The 15289-nt window shown below is 38.0% G+C and overlaps 1 protein-coding gene across 1 annotated transcript in view; it reads right to left on the bottom strand.

The window, feature by feature from the left end:
* Positions 1–15289, bottom strand: part of POLA1 (DNA polymerase alpha 1, catalytic subunit) — a 184476-nt gene that overhangs the window by 136811 nt on the left and 32376 nt on the right.

The raw sequence follows: 15289 nt of genomic DNA, 5'->3' as shown, positions 1-15289 counted from the left end.
ACCTTGGACCATTCCAATAGCAAAAGCCCTCAAGTCTCCAATGTATACTTCAAAAATATTCCCTAGCTAGCACCAGAAAGCTCATCTAAAGAGGCTGCAGTCCAATCTCCCTTCTGGTCCCAACCTCCTATTTCACTCAAGAGCCTTAAAAACTGGCCTTTAATGCAGTAGGCATTAAAACACTAAAAGCTGCAGGAATTACTAATTTAAAGATGCTTCTATTTACTAAATCAGGAATTTATTCTGTTTAAAAATTTTATTTAATCCCATGAAAAAAAAGGTACTATCCAGAAACCAGAAAACATAAAAGCACACAAAATTTATTAGCATATTCAAAGGTGAATTATAGCACAGGTAATTTAATCCCTCCTAAGCACAATTATGATCTGAGGAAAGAGACAAACTGATGATCAGAATTATAACAGAATTATAACAATAAAATAAACAGTAAACACTTCAAGACTGAGCTAAGCCAAGGGAAACATCGCTTTTTCCTTACAAGTGCTTTAGATAGATATACACTACAGCAAAGAAAACTCAAGACATCACAGCATACACACATGGGTAGGAACTACTTGAAATCTTTCATAAACATTTAGTACATAAACAAAAAAAAATCCTGCATTAAACAAGGAAAATAATAAAAGGTCCAAATTAATTACTGAATACTAATTTTTAAGTACAAATATTTTTACGCTATGCCAAATGAGTAATACACAGTTTCTCTCTTGCCAAGCACACACGGCTTGTTATAACTGCATAGAGTTGCCTTTATGAAAGGCATCCATTTCATTAAAATTTTATCCAAAACATGTCACATCAGTTACAATATTTCAGTGTGGCAGAAGACTGCAGTGATTCCTTATTGGCCTTCCTCAATCACACATGGGTCGTAAAATTTAACTAAATAGAGTCTACTTCAAGCTTTTAACTTCAGGTTGAGTGACAGCATAATTCTTAGAAGCAAAGCATGGGACCTTGATTTAACAAATTATGGGGAATCCACCACCACCTCCATGCAATTCCTCCACCATGAAGCTAAGAACTGAAACATGGTTCATTTATGCTGCCAACTCTGAATCTCCACCAACAAACACAAAAAACTGATTATAAAAGAGAATTTGTACCATAGTGAGGAGGAAAGAGAATGAAGAGATGCATTAGAGATTCCAAATTGATTCTCACACGTTTGGGACATCAGACATCTACAACATTTTGATTCTTGGTTCCCATGACTAGCAATGGTTTCTGTCTCAGCAGAAAGCCCAAAAACCACAACTGCTTCAAGACTATATGGAGCAAAACAGAAGCAGTCTGTAGACTGCTGCATGGCAGAAGGGTCTACTAAAACAGCCCCCTAAAACATACATCATATAATCCTATTCATAAGGATGGATATCTTGCTATCTTTTAAGCAAGTTGAAGTTTGGTTATCTTGGTTTTTGGTTTGTTTTTTTTTCAACTTCACTGGCCATGACAGCCAATTTGAGACAGATACTTGTTCCTCATTGAGCCTCATTTCAGGGCACTTCTCACTACTGCCTTAAAAATAATCCATGCTTCAAAGCAAACTCACCGGGAAAAATGTATTTTGTTGGCTCAGAGCAATATTGTCACGATGGCTGCTCGGTTATTCCCTCGAGGTAGACAGACTAAGTAGGAGGCTTTATCATTATTCAAGCAGATGGGTTATTAGACACATGACACCAACAGTTTTAGTAGATTCAAACACGGAAACTTGGTTTCAAGGTTAAAATATCAAAATGAATCCACTCCTGCGGAGGCCTCTAAGTTATCAAATAGGCATAGATACCTTTAAAATCATGACATCTACAGCGCAATGATTTAACAAAGTATTCTTTTTTTTCTCCTTCCTTACAGAAAAAAAAAGTGAAACAAAACAGCCACTTAGGTTTCTCTGCATCTTCACAGGTTGCACATAAATGAAGCTGCAGTGCCCTGTACTTCCAGATTTGTAACCCCTTGCCAGAAGAGAAATAGTTTTATGAAAGTCACAAGGATTGTTTTTTCTGCACTCCGTGTTTTTTATTCTGGAGAACTACAATCTCCTAAAGAGAGAATGAAATGTCGTAATTGTAAATACTAAAGAATAGAACAAAAACAACAAAAAAATCTTAAAAAGTAGGTTTAACACCTTAGCTTAAACTACCCAAAATGAATTCCTATCTCCAGGACTATTCCTACAAAGCTGATCCTCTGTGCATCAGTGTTTAAAGTTATTATAATATCTTCACATACTCAAGATTCTGACTTGTAAACTGATATTGTTCAAAGAGGGCAAAATCACTACGGCTACAAAGAATTATCCACTTAAAATTCCACATATATTTCCAATGAAACAATACTAAGCAGCCTACTGTTCAAAGTAATTATCCACCTTTATTGCTTGAAACACTGTGATATCTTGAAAATTCACACAAGGCTTGTCCATTCACAAAAAGCACTCCTGCAAAACTTCTCCATCTCTAAGTAAATAAGTGACAGAGAAAATTAGGGACATGTAGTGGTCACCCTTCTTTATTTCTGGAAACAGCAGTTTCCTGGGATGGAATAAATATCTGACCTGCTGTGTGCAGTTGCTGAAAGATGGTCCTAAACAAAGATTTACATGCTGGCTGTAAAGAAGGACTTAGAATAGTATCAGAACTCAGATCGAGATACTTAAAATCTAAAGATTCAATGAACCTTCTCCTGAAGGCATTTTTGAGAGTAACCAACAAAAGATGCACATTTGCACTGCTCAGTCACACCATTCCACAGCTTCACCATTGTAATTTTTCTTTTTTCCACTCAGGAAAGTCATCTGCATTTGTAATTAATTTCTGATATAAACTCTACCACCTTAAATTTGTGCTCAGAAATTAAATAGTTATTAATTAATACTGTAATATTAATCCACTCAATTTATTATTTCTTCTATGAGATGCTTTTAGACTGATATAAGCCATATTATACTACACCAGTGGCACACAGTGCATTAACAACTTAAAAGGGGTCTAGAAATTCCCATTACTCTAAATTTTCCGTTTTAACAAAACCACAACTTGTGTTCAAAAGAAGAAAAGTTTAATCAAAGTGTATGCTAGGTATTCAGTCTGTTCTAGGAAAATGAGAGATGACCTTCACTCCAGTAGCAACTGGCTTACACTGTCCAGCTATGCATACAAAGGCATTCTGTGTTTGCTTTGATGGCCTGCACATGCCAGGGGTTGATGTCATTGATAGACTGACATTGCTGAGTTCTCACACAAAAACTTAATTAGCATAACAGAAGATCTGAAAGTGTGCTATCCTACTTTCTAAATATCTTCCCCATCTGCTGCTGGGTGACATATGCAGATCTCCTTCCCCTGCCTATTTGCTAAAACACTGCAGAACTCCACAGGAAGGGTCTGGTCGCATCTGTCTTGGGAGCAAGGCTATTGTTTGTGAGATAATTGCTCTGTCCTTGTTGACTTGCAGCAATAATTGAGAACAAAATCACCTAATAAGCCAAGTTACCTAGTAATATAGCACATTATAACAGCAATGATTGCATATAAACTTTGAACCCCCTTTAGTGCCAATTAATTTCAAGAGCATTAGCACCAACAGTAAACTAATACGAAGCAGTTTAACTAATTAAAGCTTACTACGTAATGGGCTTGTGGCTTCAATTATCATTTTTCATGTTAGTCATCTGAAACTGTAATGATATGTACCAGCTGGAAAACATGTGCCTAGTCCCACAGCAACAGGTAAATGGAGCAGTTTTTGAAACTATGTCATGCACTTTCCTAGTAAAAGTGCTAACTAAGCCTTATCAACAGAGACAAACAGCAGATGGCAACAAATGTGCCAAGAGACATTTCATCCTCCAGGAAGAGTTCAACACAAGGCATCAGCAAAAAAGGAGCAGAGTTGGAAGCACAACTCCCACAGATCTTACCCAGCTGCTCTCTTCTGTAGAAAAAATAATAAAGAAAAAACACCCCAAACACAAAATCAAAACCCAAACCTAGTTAGCCAGTGACTGTCACCCTAACGTGCAGACTTTGTGTGCAATCCACCCACATTTCTTTCCCAGAAAGTCCAGTATCAGGCACAGCCAAGCAAAGCATCTGAAGCCCTTTTCCCCACAAGCAGCTTCCTTCTCAGCTCCCAGTGAATAAAAATTTGCTTAAATCCTGACATTGACTGTCAAGTTTGGCTTGGAGAGTCCAATAAATTTTTGCTATTTTAATTGTATGTACAGAAGAAGATTAATTATCTAATCTTTTTTTAATTCTTGCACACTTTTGGACTCAATGAATGAATGGAATGAATGGAATCATGAAGTTGCTTGTCCTGTAGTGTGAGTCTTTCTCTTTACCAGTACTGAGCATCCATGTTTCCAGGTTATTTCTGTGACTTGAAAACCCATAGCTATCTTCTCTAGATCGTTTTATTCTTGACATTTAACTTCTTGACACACTGACTGAACTAAGCACTGAGGTAAAAGTAATTTTCATGTTTTCATGTTCACAAATTAACTTCAAGACTGCAATTATCAGAGAAGCTGCTTACATTTTTGGACAATTAAGCTCTTTTTGAACTATCCCATCAACAATTCCACATCTCTCTTTGTTCCATCCCTATTCCCAAGCAAGCACACACCAAGAAGCACATTCAGTTACTGGTTTGGGAAGCAAACATGGAAAACAGGAAAGAGGAAAACAGAAATAAAATAACAAAAAGAAAACCAAATAATTGCCATATAAAAAAATTTATCTGCAGCTCATGCTGCTTTTTTTTCCAAACACTAAGGACAGACAACTTAATATTTAAGGACCTACACCCATTTAATTTCAAAAGCAATTAAACACAAAACATGTAAAAGAGGTTTTTCATTATGCATATGCATATTGGCTCAGGTTTTCCCAAACTCCCTCTCTCCCAACATCCATTGGAACAGCTCAGGACCTCAGAGAGCATCAAGTCCTCCTTCCAGGGACAAGTATAGCTGGTCTCTTTATGGTGGATAACTGTAGCCCTAAAACAACTACTGGCCATGACACAAATACCAAAAATTAAAGACAAAACCCAGCAACTCTATATTATGCAAAGCATTCAAAAAGTTGGTTGGGATTTTTTTTTAAGTTAAGAAACACTTACTGAGCCATAACAAACCCATTAACAATGTCTGCTTCCAACACTCTCTGTCCAAAAGAGATTAAATGATGAAAGGAGCAGCTTGTTTATATAAAACTTCAAAATACCCCTTTATGCTCAAGAGCTATATAGCAAGTCTGTGATGGTCTATGTACAACATAAACTATTAATAAACTATTAACCACAGTTCTTCTCAGAGAGAGGGGCTGACAGACAGTCACAGAACAGACTTTCCTCAAGTTAAGATGGAAAAGGCCAGGGACAAATACTAAGTCAGTACTGATACTTGATAATTGTGATAATCTACTACCACACATGCCTGACGTGCTCTTCAAAGCAAAGAGGAGCTGCTTGGCTTAGCAGCAAGGCTATCCTCTATTATGCAGACCAGCTGAGCCAAAAGCTATGCAGTACTGTATGGAAAAACAGAAGGATCATTTCTGGAATAGTCAAATAAATGCCACTTCATACTGCTTTACCATCAGATCTCCTCTGGAAGATCCATCTATTTTTCCATGTTAAGGAAAAAAAATCTAAAGGGGAGAAAAGTAAAGCAAGAGCTATGAGGGGAAGGAAATAGCTGACTTTAAATATGCTAATAGAATAAACACCAAAAATTTATTCCTAGAGTGAAAACTAATAAAAAGGAAATTGGGACAGCTGCACAGTCCAAAATTGGCACTGATTTTCAGAGAAGGAATAGGATCCCTCAAACTCTTACTAAATGGCTCAGGAATCCCTGGCAAAAAATCAAACAGTTTCTTAAAAAAATTGCTGTAATTTAACACAGTATTTATAACAGAGCAAAGTGACACAAGCTTACACCCCAGGCTGAAAACTGAGACAGACAAACAAAAGCCACAGTTAATTAATCTTTCCTTGGTCACCACGTCAGATGCCCATCCTTCTCAAGAAAACCCAGAACTACATGAGCTGCTCATATATGAAAGATGAGAAATTTCCATAATTATTTTCTTTAAGTTCAAAATCTACCTCCAAAATACGGGATGGCAAAAGGTCTGCACACTGAAGGAGGATGGGAGGGAAGGGAGGTTATTTTTATTTGAATGGAATTTTAAAAATATCTTCTACAGAAGCCTAAGAGCAATCAGATCATTATAAATGCCACTAGATCCCTATAAAATGCAACTATCTCTGGGCCACAGATGGAACTACTTTATTAAGAAATTATGAGGAAGTAGAAGGAAAGCATCTGCCCTGTACCCCATCAGGCCTCAATTCCTCAATTCTAAGACCGGCTGAAGATCTAGAAAGCAAATTGGGAGGAAAATTTCATGTGTGTCAGCTTTTCCTTATTTTTTTTTTTTAGAATCAGTGGGAAGTTTCTCACTGTAGGAGTATCACAGCTAATTCAATTTATACATATACATATGTTAGCATAATACACTTTTAAAAAGTGGCAGCTTTCATAATCTACCCTTGATTCAGCAAGACATTTTTATTCCAGGATGAAGTGTTTCAGTTCCCCAAATTCAGCCCAATCTTGTTACAAGTCAGAAGTATTGTTCTGTGATTTACATAAAAGCATTTCCACTGAACTAAGCAGCAACTGACAGATCGGGTAAATGGGTTCCAGATAACATTTAAATAGCTGTGCTAATTACACCACACGGAGATAGGAACATGATCCCTTACTCAAATCCTCAGAGCAACCATCCAGAACACTGAAGAGAGGAGGAAAAAACCCTAATAGTGCAAGTCATAAGACAGCATGTAAAGGAATTTTAAAAAACCCAAACATTCTGCATAAAGGACGTAATCTCAGCTAATTAGATGCCATAATGATCTTCTCACAATCTGTTAGAAGAGACTAGTAGTTATTAACTTCACAGATTTCCTCCAATCCTTTCACCAGGAAGGAACAGCAGTTTCTAAGTCATTACTGCTCTGTCATCCTGGACCACTGCCAAGAATGTAGAACTTCAGGACACCTGTCAATTAACACATTCTTACTGAAGGCAGGCTCATCTTCCAAGTCTATTAAAAATTAGTGATCACAAAAAGCAGTCAGATCAAAACACTGCAAAATTAAAATTAGTAGTGACTTCTTGAAGGACAACAGCCTTCAACAACAACAACCATCAAGAGGTGTGTGTCTGCTGAAGTGACTATACACACACTTTGCTGACAGATGACGTAACAGACCTTTTTACATCCCCACCATCTGTGGCACACAGTCATACATACAAAAATGACTGGCGACCTGATGGACAATTGTGTGCAAGAGTCAGATCTGAAGCTTTTCTCTAATCAAAGCTTTCTGCAGGGGTTCTCAGTCTAAGTACAGGCTTCTCATTGATTTTCCTTCGTCCCCAGGATGAACTACTTCTAACTCAAAGTTGAAAAATGTGAAGCTATGCATTGAACCAAAAAACCCAGGTACCATGCATATTAAAACATCAAGGCAGAGGTGCAATTACAATTTAAAGAAACCAAAAAATTTCTGAGCAAATACAAAAATGGCATTTACCTAAGTTCAAAGATGATAGTGAGCTCTGAGGGAGATGAGGAGGAAAGGGAAGAAATGAAGGCAGTCACACGAAAACCAGAACATCAGGTTAAATCTGGTTTGTCCAAAAATCAAAGGGTATGACCAAGGAAGTTCTAGATTCAACAAATAAAATTCCAACCAGGACAAAATGAACCAGAAAGCTGCGTGCACTCCAGCACAGGACTAAGACATCCCCATGGTTTTATGTCAGTCTTCCTTCCACCTGCTAATCCCAAATTCCAGCACAAATATTGCGACAATTTAACATTCTGGAAAAACTTAAAAGCATCAAGGAAGAAAACTGAAGTTCATACTGCAAACCTTTTTTGCACTGAAGTCACAGAATACAGGAAAGAAATTTTTAGTGTGCGAAGTGTGGTATTGCCTAATAAAACAGCAGGGCACACAGAGCAAGTCAGAGAACCAAACAAGTCTGAAGGGGAAAGCAGTCCAAGTACAGAGCCCTTCCTTTAGAATGGCTACACTTCTCCCTGGCAACTGCTCTGCAGTTTCACTTTCCTTGGATTAAAAAAAAAAGTGTTTGTACCTCAAGGTCTCCTCTGTGCTTACCCAGTTATTTCAGGAAATACGACCCTGAACTTCACCAGATTATTCCATTGTCCTACTTTTCTGGTAATTTCCAAATACTTCATATATGAGAATTTCTGCTCTGTTCAAGTAATTTGAAAGAAAGCATTAACACTTTTTGCCTTTTTTTTTTTTTAAACCGACACTTATCAATAATCAGAATCCAAATTTTAAAAGTTTCTCCAATTTCATATAACTACCAAGACTAGCACAAGCTCACAGAAAAATGACTGTCAGGTAGTAAACCCTGCAATAAGGTTCAAATGATGTCCCATCATTCCATATTTTTTATTAGCACTGCTTGATAAGCTCTTGCTCTTTCTAAAGGCTGCCAGCTAAAACATATGAAAACAAAGGAGGATTATTAACAGGAAAGGTAAAGGGAAATGGGTATTTTAATTTTTTTTAACTAATGCAGATGTTGAAATAGGATTTTAAGGAGCAAATATTCCTAGTGGTTCCAATTAGCAAAAATGAGATATCAACATATATAATTTAATCCTTCTCTCTGAAACCTTATCTGTATTTGATAAAAGGCATAATCTGAAGGCATAGACAACACAACACAAACATCTCCTGTATTACATTATGTGTAACTACTGGAAGGAAAGCCAACAGAGAGTAAACATAATGCTGGTGTCTCTCAGTCACCGATCAAGCTCTAAAATTTGGGGGATTAATTTCATCTAGCTTTGACACTGCTCTCTTTCTACTACAAAGGGAGTCAGAACAAATTACCTTAGGCTGTATGCCTGACTACAATCTTCCTTGCTAGTGTTAAGAGATCAGATATACCCCAGCTTGTTAAACTACACCTACTTCTCCAGAGTCCCTTTTTCCAACCAGAATTCTGATGCTGCCCACCAAGATCTCCTATATCCTTTACAAGGTATTTTACCTGCAGCAGTAGAGACAGTCCATTTTTCCCAGATAAATAAAAGTCTTAACAAACTCTTTCATCTGTCTCATAAGTATATTTTGGTGCTGAAAATAGCATAAGTTGTTGATGCTTATCTTCTAAATTAAGCCAATGAGTCTTGGCACAGGCCCAATGAAAGGGCCTAACATGCAAACATGCAAGAGACCACACCACCTAATCTATACAGCAAAACCTGCATTGAAGTACTCAAACATTATCTTTTTATCCCTGAAACCAGAACAGCCTGGTAAGAACAAGTGTCACTGCTGACATTTTTATTCTTCCATTCAAATTAGGAGTTTCATCTGTTGGATTTTGCTGACCTTGGTGATACATCTCAATGAGAATTACAGGAACTTCTAAACTGATGGTTATAAACCAACTTTGGTTGGAAGGGATCTCTGAACATCGTTGAACCCAACCTCTGGCCCCAGACAGGGCTAGACCTGCCCTGGTGCAAAGCTCTGCATTTCTGGGAAGAGTCTGGCTTCTTCTAGACATTCCCCTTTAGGTTGTTGAAGACCACAGTTAATTCCATCCTCAAAAATTTCATCCAGAGTGAAGGAATCCAGCTTTCAGCCTCTTCCTATATGTCAAAGCAGGATCATCACCATCCTGAAACCACTACCTGAAAATAACAGACCTAGCAGGCTCAAATGAGTATTTATCCAAGAGGAAAAAGAACAGATCACTTCACTGTGGATGGAACTAAAAGCTTCTAATAGAATTTGTAATGAAAAAAGTCAGCTATCGCACAGTGGGCAAGATTCCCAGGAAATATATATATGAAAATTTTTGATGATGAGATCAAGGTATCATATCTTTGAAGGACAGTATGAATATTTATTTAAGTCTCGTGGGAGACAGACACTTCAGTTAGACTGTTTTTCTACCCTCTCAGGAATAGTGCTTGAAAATGAAAATTATTTTTAACTCCTGTTTGAAGTATCTTTTATTTTGAAAACCTTATTGCCATCTAGGTATCCAAACCCAGGGTTTCTAGAACAAGCCAACATTCAATTTAAGATAAACGTGTGACGCAAATGAGTGAGGCAGTAAGATACTCAAGAACAACTTCTGCGGAAGTCTCAAAACCCCAAGTATCTTTGGACAAGCTACTAATGAACTAAGAAAATGTATACTGCAAAGACATGTAGTGCTATCAAATATACAGGCTGGAGAAAAAACATTAAAGCATCAGTTAGCATTTGTATTCTTCTAACCTTAACAGGAGGGTTTGGAAAACAAATGTGTTTGAAGACAGAACCAAGGCAGTTTACCAGTGGTGGTGTGATGCTGCTAAAGCTCTCAACCTTCATCGTGAAGCACCTATACTCCTGTGTCTCCCTTTTAATAAGGCATCTCTGTGAGAGAACCATGAAGGATCTCTGTCAATCCCCACAATATTCTAGACAGGTTTAAAGAATTTCTTTAGTAATTCTGAAGCTGAAGCATGGCAGACTTTGGAGGGCGCAGAATTCAAGTGCATTCCCAAATACTTTATTGAACACCCAAGAGTCTTTCCTGTTACCTCTGGATAGGGTGAGACATTTCTAGCTCCCCTAATCTTGAGGTGTCACCTCTCTACCCAACACATACAGCTTCTAAAAGGGGACACACTGTTACAGCTCAGATAACAGAGAATCTTCCAGAGACCTTGCTCTTCCCAGTACTCTAGTTCTCAGTTTTACCACAGTGCTGGGTGAGCAATATCTTGTTGTTACCTGGTCAGCCAGGTTAAGATATGATGCAAGGAAAAATCTGTGTCTTTTGGCAGGACAGAAAAAAAAATACAAGATAGGAAACCATAAGAAAAAAATCAAAAGTACAGAAGAAAGAAAACAACAACCAAAGAAAACCCCCATGTGTTATCATATTAACAGTAAGCCCACAGTTTCACAGTCAGGTATGAGCTGAAGAATGGCTGGTCATGCCTGACCCCTTACATCTCACACTGGACCTGCCCCCACTTTCCAACCTCCTCCTTTCCACCAGCTCTCAGAGCACACAGTGAGTCACTGAGCCATTGATCCAACTGAAATCAATTTGGTTTTCCTCTGGAGTTAGTTTTCAACTCAGATCACCAGGCTGATCCAACTCACCATGGGGCCATGCAATTGCTATAACCCATTCACAGGAATCAGCAGTCAGGACGTGAGAGGCACCACACCTCTTGTAATAGCACAATCTTAAAATAAGCAGTAAAAAAAAAAGGTCTCTCTATTCATCTGACTTGCTGTACAATCAATCTGAATCTGATCAATCTTCCTAAACATTTCTTGGTGAATACCCATTAAATAAAACCTTTCTGTCCAGAGGGGGAAAAAAAACCAACATGTCAATCAAAATAATATAAGAAATATATTTTTTTCCCCCTTCTCACTAATTGCCTCCTCACCCAAAATATTCTGGACATTCTTCTTAATTGAAATGTTTCGTTTCCTCTCCTTGGAAATGCTAAATTCTGTATTAGACCAGATGTCATCTCCTGCACTTGACTACCAATATTTCAACAAATTTGAAGATGCTCCATAATTTTTCTACTACTGGGCGCTCAGTTCACAGTTCCAGACTGTATGCAGCCTCTCCTTGTCTACTCTAACTCATTTTGGATATCAGCATGCAGAGTAACATACGGAGCTTTTTCACAGGCTCACAGTTGCACACACGATAAATTTAACAACAGTGGCAAATTATTTAACCCCAGCAGTTCCCATTTTGGCACAATGCAGCAATTTAGCACTATTTCTCCCAAGATTTTGGGTTGCCATTTTCGTATTTAAAAGCAATTAGAAACTCTTTGCCTCGCCTTTCTCCATCAAGTTCCATGTCTTCCAAAACTGCTACATTGATGTTGCATTCCCTGTTTAAATATAGATGGTATGCTTATAACAAGACATTAGGAGGCTCCTTTCCCTCTTTTAGCAATCCTCTCTTCCCCACAGTACAACACGGAAGAAACCAGGAGTCTGTCAATTGCCCCATTCACGTGACAACCCTTGCAGACTGTACAACCAATGCTTTAGGTGCAATCAAGAGAAAGCAGCTGATGATCATTTTCCCTGGATGAACAAGACTTCAGAAAAAAAAAGAAATGCCTGGATTTCTTTACAGATCATAATTACAGTAGACGGCCATTAACCTGCTTACCTACCCTTAATTTTTTTTAAATGAGCTCATCTTTCTCCACTTCATTTTTCTCCTCCCTCATCCATTCTTCTCCCAGACTGCAGCAATAACATGCTTTTATTCTTTCCTTTTGACTGCCAGGGCCTTAAACTAATTATTAATTGAGAATGTATCTAAAGGATCTGAATGAGAAAGTTGGAATTAACCCAATTGCCTCTTTCCCCCTTTTATTTCGCATATTTGAACACTAGGTCTACCTGTCAGCACTGCTGAAAACAGCAAATGTGTTGTTTTCCTTTCAAAGGCAAGTCTGCTTGGACAAAAATATGCAACAGCAAAAAACAACACGGAAAAAAAAGCAAGTACCTGGAAAAGGCCTCAGCATTGAGTGAAAGCCATTAGCAAGCAAGCTGTCTACAGTTAAATTCTCTCAACAACTTTGCTGTTCTGTAGGAGAACCCTGCAGCAAACGGCATCCTGCATTTAGGAAACCAGACAACTGACACTTCATCAAAAGGCTTGTCCTTTAGAGAGGCTAGAACGGCATGACCTGACACTGCCTGCTGGTGCAGAGCTGGCTGCCTGTACAGCTCCGACTCATCTTGTTTCCAGTTGTTAAATTACATTAAAGGACAGCTAAAAATATATTAAATATTTTCCTATTACTTTTCCATGCGAGCAACTGCTATAGTTACAACAAGAGTAATGTCCAGGCAAAGGCTTAGTAACATGGGGGTGGAGGGGAAAGTCCAGGAATCCCTCTAACAAATTCCTCATCAAAGGTTTGCAAATGTAGAATTTTGAAATTTTTTTTAATTTTGCTGAACTGAGGCATTTGTTACACTCAAAAAAGAAAAATATTTACATTTGCCAAAACAGTCAAACAGATCTGAGCTATAGTTTAAACTCACTTCCACCCCAAATTCTTGCCTTTTTTTCTTCTGAAACACGCCAGAACTTAGCAGTCTGCCTGTGACACCTAAATTCTGAGAAGCTCACATTGATATGCCCCTATTAAAGATTACCCACAAATGAAAAACAAGGAAGACCCGATCGAAAAAGCCGATAATCAACGTTTAAACACTTAGACAAAATGAGTGTTAATTGATTGAGGATCTCCAGGTCTCTATCGCCATCTAGCGAACCCTGCCCGCCATTACCACACTGTCCCCTCCAACGCGCTCCCGGGAAGGACGGACAGATAGATAAACTCTGCTGGATCCAGCCTGCCCCTCGCCAGGGATCTAAGGATTTGTTACAGTTCTATTCCTTGGCTGAAGGAAAATAAAAATCAAGCACTGGCCCGTATCTCTCTACAGCTGACCAAAGAGAACTGAGCTTTTCTGGACTACACTGTCAGAGAATCGTAGAATGGTTTGGGTTGGAAGTGACCCCAAGGATCATCCACTTCTATGAACTTGCTTTTTAAAAATGGCTCTTCCACACCGTATTTAATACTTCTGCCATGAAAATGAAGTGAACATGCCAAGTTCTACTAATATAGTTCAGAAGTTTACTAATACAGTCACACAAGTTTTTTTTAACAGCAATGTGTAATTACAAGTATTTTTATTCTCCATAAAGAACCCCATGGCACCTACAGCTTTTACTGCACCAGCATCTCCAAACCACAGAGAGAAGATAAGAGTCCAAGAGAGGTGGCACTCAGCACCTGGCATCAGGGGCTTGAATCTTCCCACAGCTTCAGTGAAAAGGCTGTCAGTCTCACAGTTGAAAAGCATCAATTCACAGGACTCATCAAAACTCATTCTCAGCTACATTAAAACTTGATGCTAGGATGATTTCATGTTAACAACTTTAACATGAAATACATATTTCCCACTTTCAATTATTCTGCTAAAACTTACGACTGAACTGTAATTGTGTTAGTGCAAATATTAAGTTCAGTTTTCATCCCACACAATATTTTTCCCACTTAGACTTCTACAAGCCTGCCTGCATTTACTCAGGTGCCCTTGACAACAGTATAAAAAAAAAGGTGTTAATTGCAGATCAGAAAAGGCTATTTAAATTTATACCATAAATTTTCCATAATAGTTACTTTTTAATTAACCTTTTCTCACAGAGAACCCAAACCTCCAAATACTTAACATTTACTTCTTTTATATTAGAACTGAGTGGTAAGAGGAAACCTATGAATAGAAAGACTAATATAAAAATTTGAAGTAATGTTTTTCCACATCAGGTATTTCAACTTAAAACAAACAAAAAAACCATTAAAACCAGAAAACTAAGGTGTCCTCATGTCATCTTCTGTGGCAAAAACTCAAACGTATGCAAAGGCTTGGCAGAAGCCAGCACAGGTCCAGCACCACCAGAATTTAGAGGTAAGAAATCTTTTCCAACCAGAGATCAACTACGTAAGAGAAACCATCTCTAGTTACTCCCTAGCACATTCTGTAGCACCTATTTAGGATTTCCACATTTCACCATCACTCTGGAACATAAAGCAGGAACACCAGAATTTCACATTAAAGTTATGTCATAGCTGATACATTACAGACAAATGTGAATGAATTCCCTGCGCAAACAACAAGTATTTCCCCATCTTAACAGAGGGCAAAAGCTGAAGTATCCATAGAATACCAGGTTTTTGGCAGGTGGTCCATATCACACATGGAGATCATTTAAAAAAAAACAAAGAAAAAAGTAGAACTCATGACTTTTAAAATACCACTAGAAAATATAAAGCTGTGATACTCAGCTGCTTTGCTTGCCAACCTCATAGACAACACGAGGTTGAATTTTCCATCAAAAGACGCAATACCTTCTTAAAGGAAATTCTAACTTCTGAATTCACATGGCTGCATGGCGCATCTGCAGTTAGCAAACTGGGAAATTACTTGGGTTAAACAGATGTGTAAAGTTAAACATAACTGCTTACATAAATTGGGAAGACAACAAATGTGGAGCTCTCTTTAGAGAATTGTTTAGATAGGAAGATAATTAAAAACAAATATATGTTGCCA

Source organism: Pyrgilauda ruficollis, unplaced genomic scaffold (assembly GCF_017590135.1).
Source record: "Pyrgilauda ruficollis isolate IOZ18807 unplaced genomic scaffold, ASM1759013v1 scaffold29, whole genome shotgun sequence".
Taxonomy (NCBI): Eukaryota; Metazoa; Chordata; class Aves; order Passeriformes; family Passeridae; genus Pyrgilauda; species Pyrgilauda ruficollis.
This window is presented reverse-complemented; position numbering and strand designations above follow the sequence as displayed.